We start from the raw sequence: 16,388 nt of genomic DNA, 5'->3' as shown, positions 1-16,388 counted from the left end.
GTCTGTGGGATGTCCCAAGGGGGTAGGAGAAGGTTGCTGTGTTGGGAGGACTAGCTAGTAACCTGGGGCTTAGGATTGTTAAAAAGGGGGGCTTGTGTGGCTGAGAGGAGACTAATGGCCACCGTGGGCAGGATATTACCTATGGCCCAGCAGGAGGGATGGGGTCTCAAAGCCTGATTGGTGGAAGCGCCTATACGCCAAAAAGACAAAGCTCCAGTTTTGTTTCTAGAAGATGCCAGGATGCTGAGACAGTACTTGAAGGGGCGGGGTTGAGAAGGGGTGACAGACTGAGCAGATTAGTCAGGAGAATAGATGGTGGGGCATGGCGGGGGAAGGCAGGGTGGGCAGAGCTGACATCTGGGGCTGTGCAGCCAATGCTGCGCTAATGGTTGGGGGCAGGGTGGGCATGAGGACAGGACAGTGGTGGGACAGGGCAGAGCCAAGCAGGGTAGGTGGGAGAATGAGGTGGAGCATGGCTCCTGGGGAGGGGTGGCCTGAGGTGGGAAATATCACTGGACACTTGTGAGAGCCCCTGAATGAATAGCCAATGGGAAGGTGAGGGGGCTTTTGCTTAGTGGAAAGAGCTGGTAAGGCCAACAGGGTCCTGAGTTGACGCCCGGTGTAGCTCATTCCAAAGGACGGGGCCAGACTAGACCACCAGTCATGGCAGCTGGAACTGCAGGGAGAGTTAGGCTCTGGGTGCAAGGCTGGGAGAGCAGCTTTCAGGAGAATAGGAGTTGAACAATTAATAATTAAACACTACCGATGTTGAAAGAAAGCTGGGGGTTAAATTGAGGGCTGTACTTGTCTTTATACCTCACTAATATGACACAGTAGATAAAGGATCCACTACATGTTTTTGGCATATATATATATATTCAAGATAAATTTTTCTGGTGTAACTCAGGCTTAGAACTCAGTCTATAGACCAGGCTGTCCTCGAAATCAGAGATTGGCCTGCCTCTGCCTTCTGATTCATTCATCCTGAGTTCTGGGATTAATGTTGTAAACCACTACTGGCCATATTTTTTTGTGAAACTAAGACTTATTTTGTAGCCTTGAACTTGGGATCTTTCTGCTTTTACCTTCTCTGTATTGGGGTTTCAGGTCTGAAACACTATTTTCTACTTTCTCAGTTAATTTAAAAAACATAGGGTACATTTGTTTATTTTTTGTGTTTGTACATGCAAGTGCCATGGTAGGTGTATAGAGATCAGAGATTAGATAACTTGCAGCAATTGGTTTTCTCCTATTACGAGGTAGGTCCCTGGGATCAAATTCAGATTGTTAGGTTTGCTGGGAAACACATCTTACTGATGAGCATTTCAACTGAATTGATCTTGGTTAGTCTTAAATATGAATTATAAAGAAACAAGTATCTTAGTTTCTAGAATTCCACACCTCTATACATCTCCATTAGTAGGCACAAGCTTATAATTATATGAAGCACACAATACCTTATTAAGTATGAGTACTTTCTACAAGGTCACTCTGATGAAATTCATGCCTAATGTTATATGACTTCCACTCCATTTTTGATAACCCATAGCTCCTATCAAGACATATATCTATATATATGCACTCGTATATGTAGACATTTATAGACAGACAGAATTAAAAATAAAATTGAGAAATAAAAATAAAAGACAAGTACATATAGGGGCTGAGATGTAGCTCAGTTGGTAGAGCATTTGACTAGCCTGCATCAAACTTGGTTCAGATACCAACAAGGCATTAATCAATGGCAGATGCACTGCTGTGGATCCCAGCCCTCAAGTGGGAGACTCAGGACAGTAAAAACTTCAAGGTCACCTTCCACTACATGGGGGTTTAAAGCCAGCCCAGAATCTAAGACAATATTCTTAGTTTTGAGGTAGGCTCTTGCTATTGAGACCAAACTGGACACATGTTAGGGCCTAAAGCTACTTCTGATCTTGCATTTTGAAAACTGGTTGTTCCCGGCATTACTTTGAGAATGTTGATATCTTATTGCCTGTGTTGTTCATAGACCTCAGTTTAAAATCCTCTTTTTTTTCCAGTTACGTTATTAACATGGATATAAGTGGGAACAATGAAGAGTTTGAGGAGTGTAAGTAGAGCCTTCTTTGATTGGAGTGTTCATGTGTTAAATGTCTTTGTAGAGATGACTAATATGAGATTTGGGACACTTGGATTCATCTGGTCCTATGTTTGGCCCCTTCTAGTGTTCTTTCTGGCTTGTTGAAATTTATTTCTCTGCTTTCAAGAGCAGGGGAATATATTCCTTTCTTAAATGTGTTCTTTAACCCTTTTTGGTTCCTGGGTCTTTCATTTCCTCTCTATCTTTCATAGGAAACAGATTATTTTGGCTCATACTTCTCTCCCCCTCCCATTCTTTCTCTCTCTCTTTGTTGCCGGATATAGAGTCCAAGGTATTCTAATCAAGTGATCTACCACTGATATTTGTCACTAGTCCTGGGTAAATGTAAATTTTACTAGCTGTAATTTATAAGCTAGTTTTCAGGAGTAAAAGACATGTGCTACTAGATTTTATGATGCTTCCTAACACTTTTACTTTCTATGATTTAGATAAGTCTACAGTGCCAGAGCAGGAAGAGTCCTGGTAATTAGGAGAACTGTTGGAACTTGACTTTTCTTTTTTTTCACCCATTGTTCTGGGCAAGAAGATTTAAGAGTAAACATCACATTTTCTCAACAGCATCATGTTGGATGTCTGACTTTATTACCAGTTTAAAGTATCTGATTCTTGTCTTGGGCCATTGTTTAACTCTTCGGCTGTTGCTTCATTTTTATAGAGAGGTGTGTGTGTGTATCTTTTTTTACATGGAGTCTTACTGTATAGGACTGACTATCCTGGAACTCCATGGACAGGCTAACTTTCATAATCAGGTTGTAAAGAAACAAGATTTTTCTTTGTTGTCCATGTGGGTTCCTGGGATCCCAGACAAAAGAGATGCATTGCTCTGAGCTTCTGGAGTCTCTGGCAATGAGGAGGCATATACATCAGTGTCCTGGAACTCACTCTACAAACCAGTCTGGCCTCTAACTCATAGAAATCTGTATGATTATGCCTCCCTCATGATGGGATTAAAGGTGTGTATCACCATGATTGACTAGTTTTGGCTTTTTGAGACAGGGTCTAACTATGTAGTCCTGGTTGTCCTGGAACTCATTGTATAGATAAAGGTTGGTTTTGCACTTGTGGCTTCTGCTTCTTAAATTCTAGAATTCATGCTCAAATAGTTTGATTTTAAAAATGCCTTTGAACTTTCTAATCTCAATCATTTCGAAAAAATTAGACATTTAGCCTGATATGCTCATTTATGATCCAGGCTGCATCTTGCCTCATGGTGATCTTATAAGTGTACTGTGATCATATTGACAACCAATACAAATAACTCATCATATAAATATCAGAGTGTTTAGCCTAACTTTTAGAGATTCCTGAGATCTGTTCCAGTAATTTGTGGAAAAAGTGATGATCAGTTAGAAATGGAGTGAGAATCAAAACATAACCATGTGCTAGAAATTAAGAGAAGCCTTTCCTTTTCCTTTCCTTTCCCTTCCTTCCTTCCTTCCTTCCTTTCTCTTTTTCTTTCCTTTTCTTTTCAGACAGAGTCTCTTTTTAGCCCTGACTGTCCCATAACTCACTACATACACAAGGCTGGTCTCAAACTAACAGAGAAGTGGGATTAAATGCATGGGCCATCATGCGAAACAAGAATATTGTTTTAAAAAACATAGTTGTCTTTATTTTAAGTGTAGAAGCATTTGCCTGCTTGTATGTATATGTGCTTAATACCCGTATTGCGTAGAAGAGGTGTTAGACCCTCTAGAACCAGTTACCACTAGTTATAATCTGCTGTGTGGGTACAGAGAATCAGACCATTCTCTGCTGCAAGAGCAGCCAGTGTCGGGGCTGGAGAGATGGCTTGGTGATCTTCCAGCAAACAAAAGTTTGACTCCTAGCACCAACATGGTGGCTTACAATTGTCTGTAACTCCAGTTCCAAAGATCTGCTGTCCTCTTCTGGACTCCAAATACACTGTATGCACATAGTACATGCACATTCACATGTGCAATATTCCTATACACATGAAAAAAAATTAAAAATAATGACCCATGTGGTGATGTACACATCCTTTTATCCCAGTGCTAGAGAGGCAGAGGCAGGCAGGCCTCTCTGAGTTCCAGGCCAGCCTGGCTTATAGGGTGAGTTTTCAGAATACCAGAAATGTTACACAGAGAAACCCTGTCTCGAAGGAAAAATAAAATAAAATAGGAAAATCTTTTTTTTTTTTCAATGCAGTTTATTCAGGAACCTTGAACAATCATCTGACCATGGGGAAAGCCAGCCCACAGCTTAAATAGCCTCTGGGTAGCCAACCCCAGCGTGCCACGTGGGCAATGCAGATAGGTCCACATACATGGAAGCAAGCCAGATCCTCGGCCTTAGACAAATGTGGAATTGTTCGTGACAGAGAGCACTCACCATCGGGAAGGTGGAAGGCGGAAACCAGCTCCATCTTTAAGGCATAGCATTCCGCAGCTCTCTACAGTTCCCCCATTTTGTTTTACACTCATCAGGCAAGAGTAGAGGTCTGATCTCTGATATTAGAAATAAATTGGGACTTTGTACTGATGTTCATTTAGGTGTCATCCACCCAAAGAGCATCAGACCCGACCAATACCTTTTTCTCATAGGCGGGACCTGGGGCATCAACCTGCATGTAATCAAACATGCTCTTCTCAGGGTCCAAAGCAGCTGACCCTGAGTGCAGTGCTTAGCCTCGGATACTTAGCATATCATTTTAGCTTTTTATGGTAGCCAACCATGCTTGGGGAGACTGTCCTGCTTCAATGGCTGTAAAGGCCTGAATTGTCATGGTTGTATTACGCTGATGTGAGACTCTAATCTTGCATATATACCACAGGCAAACCAAGGAGACCAACACCAGAAGGCCTGCTAACACTCCCATGCCCGCCCATTCCTTCAGATGATTCATGGCTGCAGCAATCCATGATGATAATCCTGTGGCTAGTCCTGCGTCCACTCTGGTAGAATTTACTGTGACAATGGCCACTCTCAGCTGCTCCATCATAGTATTGAATTCTCCAGTTCATTTATCCTAAAATATAGCTCAACAATTGTTTAGACAGATTTGCAGCACAGGAAAAATTCTCATGTTATATGCTAGTGACTCAAAGTCCACCATATTTTCATTGACAGCCAAGATTTGCCATAGGGTATCAATTTGCTCCTGCATGAGGTCAATCCTCTGATTGAACACCATCAAGGTTCCTTTTAGTTGAGCATTAATTCCTTTAATCTTATTCAAAATGAACAGCAAGTATTCTTACCTGCTGAGCCTTCTCTGCAGCCCCTCGAAGACAATAATTTTGTTTGTATGTGTCTAAGGCAGGTCCTCTCTAAGTAGCTTTGGGTGTCCTGGGCCTACTATGTTCAGGCTGGCCTTGAACTCAGAGAGATCTACCCAGCTCTTCCTACTGGGTGCTGTAATTGAATGCATGTGCCACACACCCGGGCTAGAAAGGTTCTTTAAGGCTAGGGTAGTAAGTAGGAGAACAAAGGTTCATTAAATTGGCAGCTAAAAAAAGACAACATTCATGGTAGGAATAGATTAACATTTGTATGTACAGTGGATGCAGAAATATTTTGTAACAAGGATTTGGAGTGTTTTTCTTCCATAATAAAAGTGTTTCATGTCCAGAGATGGATCACTGGGTTAAGGTACTTGCCACACAAGTCTGATAACTTGATTTTCATCCCCAGAACCCATGTAAAGGTGAAAGGAGTCACTTGACTTCACAAAGTTGTCCTGTAACTTCAACATATGTGTTGTGGTGCATGCACAGCTACACACACTATACATATCCCCCAACAATGATGATTATAAAATGTACATCTTACAGGGATGCATGCCTGTAAACCTAGACCTAGGAAGCCTGACGAAAAATTTCTGTGACTTCCAGTATATCTTGGGGTAAAGAGTAGCTGCTGGCTAGCTTCATGGCACATTGACACAGGCTAGAATCATTTTTGAATCGGGAGGTCTCAATTGAGAAAACGCCTCCATAAGATGGGGCAGTATGCAAGCCTGTAGGTTTTTCCTAATTAGTGATTGAAGTGAGGGCCCAGCCTTTTGTGGGTGTACTTGTCGCTGGACTGGTACTCCTGGGTTCTGTAAGAAAGCAGTCTGAGCATGCCAGTGGGTAAGGAATGTGTGGTTGTGTGTAGCTGGGGCTGAAGATTAATCACTGGCTGTGATTAACAAGATAATAGCCTAACTAAAGAAAAATACTTTCCTTTGCTGAGTTATTTGATGCTGGACAGCTGGAGCTGAGAAATTAGCAGTAACTAAGAAGAGACCAGCAGTACTGAGGTGAAATATTCTGGAAAGTGACTGCTCAGAATTGGCACACAGAAGTGGTGATCCAGAGACTTTTGTCTGGTTTGTAGCTTGTGCTGGCAGCAGAACCTGCTAGGCTCCAAGAGTCACCCAATTGGTACTGTTTATTTAGTCATGAATGTGTCATGAAGAATAGCTGAAGCTTGGCACTGTGAGGCAGAGCAGCATTTCTCTAAGAGAACCCAGGAGAGGCTATTGTTAGGAGTGCAGCCCAGTTGAAGCAAGAGACTCCAGCCATTTGGAGATGCCAGTGTCATGGAACAAGCACCAAGAACAGCGGCAGTCATGGAGTGGAGCCATCCTGACATTAGGGGACAAGCTGAGCATGCTACAGAGGGTAAAGCTGGAGAAGATCATGACTGGATACAAGACATTAGACATTGAGTTACTTGCACAGTTGGAGTTTGGTTTTGCTTTGTTCAGATTGTGACTTCTCTAAGATGCCTCCTTTTGTAAGAGCAGTGGAAAGGTGCATAGAAACATGGAAAATGAGGAATAATTGAAAGATTTAACAAATCTAATGAAGGGGAATAGAGTTGGTGTAGGAAACACCCAAACTTTAACAAGTAATCATGCTTATTGTAGAAAGTAGGGGAAATGTCCTGAAGAGAAGAATACTGTGCTCATATTTTCTTGGTTTCTTTTTCTACTTTACAACTTAGCTGTGTGGTGACTAACTCGGTCTCTGACACTGGATCTCCCATTGAAGAAAAGAAAGCTAAGATCTATGAAATGAGCAACAAAGGCAAGTATCATTTCTGCTTAGAGAAACAGCTGAGCTGTGAAGCCTTGCCACATGTGGATGTTTTAGGATCTGCCTCTGCAAACCTTAATTTTGTGATGATTTTGTAGCCAGTGCCCCCTTTTCTTTCTCCATCATGTGCTGGGCTCCCTACACCATGGTTTATTTCCTAAAACAACTGCAACTTCCTGTTGCCTTAGATTTGGGTAGAGTTCTATCTGCCTAAAACTCTGCTCCTCCCTCTTCTTCTCTTTTCATCCTTTATGGACAAGAAAGAGGAGAGGGTAAGAAGCATTACTCTACCTTCTTTCCAGCTAGGTGGAGACTGGGGTTAGCAGAGGTTAACAGTGAAAACTGTTAAAGATCTACTATCTACTCCATACCTTATTGTATAAGGTAGCAAGCACCAAAAGTCCAGCTGGACCACAGTGACTAAATTAAGAACTTTTCTAAGCTAGAGAACTTTAACTTGATATACATGAAATACTGCTTTATTGAATCAATTACCCTTATTCGGCTATGGCCCACAAGGCATAAGATTTGTGTTAAGGAACAATTGAGCAAGTACCTCATGCTCTTTAGACAGTAGGATTTCAAATGGGAATCATATTTTCATTGCTAGTTTATCAGTCACTTCTCTCAGGAAAATACAAAATAGAGGGCACTATCTAAAACTATGTTTTTTAACTGTGATTCAGAATGTGCAAACATTCAACTACTTCAGCTTAGTTTGTGTTCAATATCCTGCTGATGTCTGTATGTACAGAGTGGGTAGAAGAAGCGTATTTAGATATGTCTCTTGAATTTCAAATGATTCCCGTGAAGAAGACCAAATACTTGAGTATGAAAGAGAACTGCTTCAAAGTATTAATTCCATTCTCAGTGCAGCTGATGATTGTGACCTGTGGGATCTTTATGGAACTTCCAACTATCCATCAAGTGAGCCTAAGCCAGAGCCAGAGGCAGAGGCAGAGCTGGAGCCAGACCCAGAACTGCAACCTCAGCCAGAGACCGAGCCTCAGGCTGAGCAAAAACCTCAACCTGAGCAAAAGCTACAGCCAGAGCCAGAGCAGGAGCCTGTGACTGAGCCAGAGGGAGAGCTGCAGGCCGAGCTGGAGCCCAAGCCACAGCCTGAGCCCAAGCTGCAGCCAGAGCCAGAGCCAGAGCCAGAGCCAAAGCCTGAGCCAGAGCCAGAGGGGGAGCTGCACCGAGAGCATGAGCCCCAGCCACAGCAGAGGCCAAGCCCCAGTCTGAGCCTGAGAGGCAACCTGAACCTCACCCAGAGGTATTTGCAGAGCTCCAGCCTGAGCCAGAGACACAGCCCGATACTGAGACAGAGGCTAAACCCCAGCCAGAGCAGGAACCTGAGCATGAGCCCGACCCTGAGGCAGAGGCTCAGCCAGAGCTGGAGCCCAAGACCCAGCCTAAGCCTAAATCGGAGCCCCAGCTGGAGCCCGAGCCAGAGCAGGAGCCCAAGTGTCAATCTGAGCAAAATATTACCAACAAGGAGGCTGAGGAGAGGCGGGCTGCATATCTGCTGGCCAAACAAAGGGAAAAGAGAAAAAGCAGACTTATATGTATGTCACATGGTAAGCCAAGTAGGAAACGTCGTAGGGTTGGGCCTGGGCCTCAGCCTGAGCCACAGCCCCACCCAGAGCAAGAGCCTAAACCCCAGTCTGAGCCTGAGCCCAAGGAGGAAGCAGAGGCCAAGGCCTAGCCACAGCCAGAGCCTGCACCTGAGCAGGAGCCTGAGTCTGCATCTGAGCAAAATATTACCGACAAAAAGGCCAAGGAGCATCGGGCTGCGTATCTGCTGGCCCAACGAAGGAGAAAGAGAAAAAAATAGATTTATATGTATGTCACAGGATAAGCCACGTAGGAAACGACGTAGGCTACTCTCACAGAATGAGCCCAGCCTGCTAAGTGCATCTGCAAAGCCTAGGTCTCCTGATGTGCCCATGTCACCGGGCCAAACTGTTCATGCTGCTGCAAACATCGCATTAAGTAAGGGGAGAGGCAAAGGGGCACCAACCACGAAAGTGAAAATTGTCTCAAGTGGACGTGGGGGCTCCCATGTCCATTTTCCTTATGCTCCAATATGCATTTACAGTTCAGTTCCCCTGGAGTGCTTTTTTTCTGAATTCCCTGTTGTGATGATATTCAGGGTAATTGCCCACCCTCTCTGTATTAATTGTCAATCCCTCTATGCAGCCATGAGTTAGAGTGGCTCTTCCCTCCTCCAAGTTGTAACATGTTGCTGAATATTTCCAGTCGGAAGAGGACTGTTCATGATTTGTTCTCTGAGGGTGTAGCCTCATGAATGGCATGTAACAAGTTATGTTTATTATTTACGGTAGAACAGAGAATCAGGGCCACATTATACAGCTGAACAAGGAGACAAAGTTATTGTATACAGATAAACAAGGTGGCAGGATCTATAGTATATAGCCTGGTAAAGGGGTCCGGTTTAGCTAACCTTCATAGCTAGTCTCCCTAGGGGTTCAGTTTTCAGGTGATAAACATCCAGAAGAAGAAAGCTATGGTGGACATATCCTATAAACAATGTAAATCTCCACCAGAGCCCAGAGGAAGGCTTTGACATGCTCATGGATATTAGACATTAATCACTGATGTGGCTGTGTCCAGGTCAATGATGTATATTTGCCCAGGACTTCACTTACTCCCAACATTGAAGAAATATATTAGTGTCTATGTTAAACAGGCTATATCTGGAGCCATTGGTGTTCCAGAAGCTCTGGCACCAAATGGAGACCACAGGGTCACAGAGGGGCAGACTGAGGGAACTTGCAAATATCTCACAAGAGTTCCTGGAGAGAGAGAGAGAGAGAGAGAGAGAGAGAGAGAGAGAGAGAGAGAGAGAGAGAGATGGAGGACACTGAGAAGAGAACACAGGGCCTTACATATACCAGGTAAATGCTCTACCAGCCCAGTTGTTGGTATTCTGTTTTCTTTTATTGTGGTTGTTTTTTTTTTTTTTTTCAATGCAGTTTATTCAGGAACCTTAAACAATCATCTGACCATGGGGAAAGGCAGCCCATAGCTTAAATAACCTCTGGGTAGCCAACCCCAGCGTGCCACGTGGGCAATGCAGATAGGTCCACATACATGGAAGCAAGCCAGATTCCCCGGCCTTAGCCAAATGTGGAGTTGTTCGTGACAGAGAGCACTCACCATCGGGAAGTTGGAAGGCGGAAACCAGCTCCATCTTTAAGGCATAGCATTCCGCAGCTCTCTACAGTTCCCCCTTTTTGTTTTAGACGCATCAGGCAAGAGTAGAGGTCTGATCTCTGATATTAGAAATAAATTGGGACTTTGTACTGATGTTCATTTAGGTGTCATCCACCCAAAGAGCATCAGACCCGACCAATACCTTTTTCTCATAGCCGGGACCTGGGGCATCAACCTGCATGCAATCAGACATGCTCTTCTCTGGGTCCAAAGCGGCTGACCCTGAGTGCACTGCTTAGCCTCACATCCTTAAAGTAACATTTTAGCTTTTTATGGTAACCAACCATGCTTGGGGAGACTGTCCAGCTTCAATGGCTGTAAAGGCCTGAATGTTCCTGGCTGTATTACGCTGTTGTGAGACTCTAATCTTGCATATATACCACAGACAAACCAAGGAGACCAACACTAGAAGGCTTGCTAATGCTCCCATGCCTGCCCATTCCTTCAGATGATTCATGGCTGCAGCAATCCATGATGATAATCCTGTGGCTAGTCCTGCGTCCACTCTGGTAGAATTTACTGTGACAATGGCCACTGTCAGCTGCTCCATCATAGTATCGAATTCTCCAGTCCAATTACCTAAAATATAGCTAGACAATTGTTTAGACAGATTTGCAGCACAGGAAAAATTCTCATGTTATATGCTAGTGACTCAAAGTTCAGCATCTTTTCATTGTCAGCCAAGTTGAGCGATTTGCCATAGGGTATCAATTTGCTCCTGCACGAGGTCAGTCCTCTGACTGAACACCATCAAGCTTCCTTTTAGTTGAGCATTAATTCTTTTTTGTACAACTAAGGCATGAGCTACATTGGCTAAATGATTATTCAGGGTCTGAGCAGTCTGCCCAGTATGACTCATGGCTAATGCCCCGGTGGTAGCTCCAACAGCCGCCAATGAGATGGCAGTAACAATGGTGGCTGTAGTTCCAAGATCTCTTTTCTGTCTGAAGAGAGTCATAGCGTGAGGGGCATCAACGGGCACAGGCACCCAGCAAGGCATGCGAGTAACCAGGGCATACCTAAATTTACTAGCATTCCAGCATTGGGCAAAAAAGCATGTATCATTAACACAATTACTTGGCTCTATCCGGCTAATAATGAATAAAAATGGGGGATATAAACAAACAGGTGTAGGCTTATAGGAAATATTATGAGAAGTATTAACCCGCTCGTTGGAACATCCTGCATCATTTCTAGAACTAGCAGTGGTAGTGTCCGAGGTATGAGTAGGTTCAGGAGACCATTGCCCCCAGGGGCGAGACCTGCTCCATGCCAATTGACTAACTCCATGTTTTCCTCCACTTTTGAAAGTCATTTAAGGTTCTTAAATTATTTTTTCCCTTTTCTTTTAATTTTTCATCAATTACACTTTATTCATTCTGCATCCCCCCATAAGCCCCTCCCTCCTCCCCTCCCAATCCCACCCTCCCTCCTCCCTCGGCTTGCATGCCACTCCCCAAGTCCACTGATAGGGGAGGTTCTCCTCTCCTTTCTGATCTTAGTCTATCAGTTCACATCAAAAGTGGCTGCATTGTCCTCTACTATGGCCTGGTAAGGCTGCTCCCCCCAGGGGGAGGTGATCAAATAGCAGGCCAATCAGATTATGTCAGAGGCAGTCCCTCTTCACATTACTATGTAACCCAATTGGACTCTGAACTGCCCTGGGCTACATCTGTGCAGGGGTTCTGGGTTATCTCCATGAATAGTCCTTGGTTGGAGTATGAGTCTCTGGGAAGTTCCCTGTGTTCAAATTTTCTTGTTCTGTTGGTCATCTTGTGGAGACCCTGTCCTCTCCAGCTCTTACTATTTCCCAATTCTTACCTAAAATTCCATTCACTCTGCCCAACAGTTGCCCATCAGGCTCAGCATCTGCTTTGATAGTCTGAAGGGCAGAGGCTTTCAGAGGTCCTCTGTGGTAGGTTCCTAGGTTGTTTCCTGTTTTCTTCTTCTTCTGATGTCCATCCTCTTTGCCTTTCCGGATGGGAATTGGACATTTTTGTTAGGGTCCTCTCTCTTGCTTAGTTTCTTTAGATGCACAGGTTTTAGTGGGTTTGTCCTATGTTGTATGTCTATATGAGTGAGTATATACCATGTGTGTCTTTTTGCTTCTGGGACAACTCACTCAGGATGATCCTTTCCAGATCCCACCATTTACCTGAAAATTTCATGATTTCTTTATTTTTCATTGCTGAGTAATATTCCATTGTGTAGATGTACCACAATTTCTGCATCCATTTTTCAGTTGAGGGGCATCTGGGTTGTTTCCAGCTTCTGGCTATTACAAATAAAGCTGCTACAAACATGGTTGAGCAAATGTCCTTTTTGTGTACTTGAGCCTCTTTTGGATATATGCCCAGGAGTGGTATGGCTGGATCTTGAGAAAGCGCTATTCCTAGTTGTCTGAGAAAGCGCCAGATTGATTTCCAGAGTGGTTGTACAAGTTTACATTCCCACCAGCAGTGCAGAAGGGTTCCCCTTTCTCCACAACCTCTCCAGCATGTGTTGTCACTTGAGTTTTTGATCTTGGCCATTCTCATGGGTGTAAGGTGAAATGTCAGGGTTGTTTTGATTTGCATTTCCATAATGGCTAGTGAGATTGAGCATTTCTTTAAGTGCTTCTCTGCCATTCGGTATTCCTCTACAGAGAATTCTCTGTTTAGCTCTGTTCCCCATTTTTTAAGTGGATTACTTGTTTTGCTGCTTTTCAGCTTCTTTAGTTCTTTATATATACTGGATATGAGTCCTCTGTCAGATAAAGGGTTGGTGAAGATTCTTTCCCAATCTGTAGGTGGTCACTTTGTTTTGATGACAGTGTCCTTTGCTTTACAGAAGGTTTTCAGTTTCATGAGGTTCCATTTATTGATTGTTGCTCTTAGAGCCTGTGCTGTTGGTGTTCTGTTCAGGAAGTTTTCCCCTGTACCAATGAGTTCTAGGGTATTTCCCAACTTTTTTTCAAGCCGATTTAATGTGTCTGGTTTTATGTTGAGGTCTTTGATCCACTTGGACTTCAGTTTTGTGCAGTGTGACAAATATGGATCTATTTTCATTTTTCTACATGTAGACATCCAGTTAGACCAGCACCATTTCTTGAAGATGCTATCTTTTTTCCATTGTATGGTTTTGGCGTCTTTGTCAAAGATCAGGTGTTCATAAGTGCGTGGGTTTATTTCTGGGTCCGTTGTTCGGTTCCATTGATCCACCATTCTGTTTCTATGCCAGTACCATGCAGTTTTTAAAACTGTTGCTCTATAATACAACTTAAGATCAGGGATGGAGATACCTCCGGAAGATCTTTTATTGTAGAGGATTGTTTTAGCAATTCTGAGTTTCTTGTTATTCCATATGAAGTTGAGAATTTTTCTTTCCAGGTCTGTAAAGAATTGTGTTGGTAATTTGATGGGCATTGCATTGAATCTGTAGATTGCTTTTGGTAAGATGGCCATTTTTACTATGTTAATCTTGCCAAGCCATGAGCATGGGAGATCTTTCCATCTTCTCATATCTTCTTCTAATTCTTTCTTCAGAGATTTGAAATTTTTTTCATACAAGTCTTTGACTTCCTTGGATAGGGTTACTCCGAGGTACCTTATGTCATTTGTGGCTATTGTGAAGGGTGTTGTTTCCCTAATTTCTTTCTCAGCCCTTTTGTCTTTTGTATACAGGAGGGCTACTGATTTTTTTGAGTTAATTTTGTATCCGGCCACTTTGCTGAAGGTGTTTATCAGCTGTAGGAGTTCCGTGGTAGAGTTTTTGGGGTCACTCACGTATACTATCATATCATCTGCAAATAGTGATAATTTGACTTCTTCCTTTCCAATTTGTATCCCCTTGATCTCCTTCAACTGTCTTATTGCTCTAGCAAGGACTTCCAGCACTATGTTGAAGAGATACGGAGAGAGTGGGCAGCCTTGTCTTGTCCCTGATTTCAGTGCAATTGCTTTAAGTTTCTCTCTGTTCAGTTTGATGTTGGCTATAGGCTTGCTGTATATCGCCTTTACTATGTTTAGATATGTGCCTTGTATCCCTGATCTCTCCAATACTTTAAACATGAATGGATGTGGGATTTTGTCAAATGCTTTTTCAGTATCTAGGGAGATGATCATGTGTTTTTTTTTTTTCAGTTTGTTAATATGGTGGATCACATTGATGGATTTCCGTATATTGAACCACCCCTGCATACCTGGGATGAAGCCTACTTGGTCATAGTGGATAATATCTTTGATGTGTTCTTGGATTGGGTTTGCAAGTATTTTATTAAGTATTTTTGCATCAATGTTCATAAGGGAGATTGGCCGGGAATTCTCTTTCTTTGTTGAGTCTTTGTGAAGTTTAGGTACCAAGGTGACTGTGGCTTCATAGAATGAATTTGGTAATATTCCTTCTGTTTCTATTTTGTGGAATAGTTTGAAGAGAATTGGTGTTAGCTCTTCTTTGAAGGTCTGGTAGAATTCTGTGCTGAAGCCATCTGGTTCTGGGCTTTTTTTGGATGGGAGACTTTTGATGACCGCTTCTATTTCTTTGGGGGATATAGGACTATTTAGTTGATTTACCTGGTCCTGATTCAGCTTTGGTAAGTCAAATCGTTCAAGAAAATTGTCCATTTCATTTAGATTTTCAAATTTTGTGGCATATAGACTTTTGAAGTAAGTCCTAATGATTGTTTGGATTTCCTCAGTGTCTGTAGTTATATCCCCCTTTTCATTTCTGATTTTATTGATTTGGGTGGTGTCTCTCTGCCTTTTAGTTAGCCTGGCTAAGGGTTTGTTGATCTTTTTGATTTTCTCAAAGAACCAGCTCTTGGTTTCATTGATTCTTTGAATTGTTTTATTTGTTTCCAATTGATTGATTTCAGCCCTGAGTTTGATTATTTCCAGCCGTCTACTCCTTCTTGGTGTGTCTGCTTCTTCTTTTTCTAGGGTTTTTAAGTGAGCCATTAGGGTGCTTGAATGAGCTGTCTCGAATTTCTTCTTGAAGGCACCTAGTGCTATGAACTTTCCTCTTAGCACTGCTTTCATTGTGTCCCACAAGTTCGGGTATGTTGTGTCTTCATTTTCATTGATTTCTTTTAAGACTTTAATTTCTTTCTTTATTTCTTCCCTGACCCAGCTGTCATTTAGTAACAAGTTGTTCAGTTTCCATGTGTGTGTAGGCTTTTTGTTATTTCTGTTATTGTTGAGGTCCAGCTTTATTCCATGGTGATCAGACAAGATACATGGGATTTTTTCAATCTTCTTGTATCTGTTGAGGCTTGCTTTGTGACCCACTATATGGTCTATTTTGGAGAAGGTTCCATGAGGTGCTGAGAAGAAGCTAAATTCTTTTGTGTTTGGGTGTAAAGTTCTGTAAATGTCTGTTAGGTCCATTTGATTCATGACCTCTGTCAGAGACAATGTTTCTTTGTTTAATTTCTGTTTTGTTGACCTGTCCTTTGTTGAGAGTGGGGTGTTGAAGTCTCCCACTATTAATGTGTGGGGATCTATATGTGCTTTAAATTTTATGAATGTTTCTTTCACAAATGTGGGTGCCCTTGTATTTGGGGCATAGATGTTCAGGATTGTGATGTCTTCCTGGTGGAATTTTCCCTTGATGTGTATGAAGTGTCCTTCCCCATCTCTTTTGATTAATTTTGGTTGAAAGTCTATTTTATCAGATATTAGAATGGCTACTCCTGCTTGCTTCTTGGGTCCGTTTGCTTGGAAAGTCGTCTTCCAACCCTTTACCCTCAGGTAATGTCTATCTTTGTGTCTTAGGTGTGTTTCTTGTATGCAACAGATTGCTGGGTTTTGTTTACGTATCCATTCTTTTAATCTGTGTCTTTTTATTGGAGAGTTGAGTCCATTGATGTTGAGAGAGATTAATGACCAGTGGCTGTTAGATCTCTTGATTTTGAAGTTGGCTGTGGTCATCAGGTTGTGTGCTTGCTTGCTTTTTGTTTTACTGAAGTGAGGTTATTTATTTCCTGTGTT

The 16,388-nt window shown here is 42.6% G+C and overlaps 1 long non-coding RNA gene across 1 annotated transcript in view; it reads right to left on the bottom strand.

The window, feature by feature from the left end:
- The window catches only part of LOC132651458 (uncharacterized), a 287,696-nt gene that overhangs the window by 109,241 nt on the left and 162,067 nt on the right, over positions 1–16,388 (bottom strand). The window lies entirely within an intron of this gene.

The sequence above is a fragment of the Meriones unguiculatus genome, assembly GCF_030254825.1.
Source record: "Meriones unguiculatus strain TT.TT164.6M chromosome X unlocalized genomic scaffold, Bangor_MerUng_6.1 ChrX_unordered_Scaffold_30, whole genome shotgun sequence".
NCBI lineage: Eukaryota > Metazoa > Chordata > Mammalia > Rodentia > Muridae > Meriones > Meriones unguiculatus.
The sequence above is the reverse complement of the archived record's forward strand: the minus strand, read 5'-3'. Positions and strand labels throughout refer to the sequence as shown.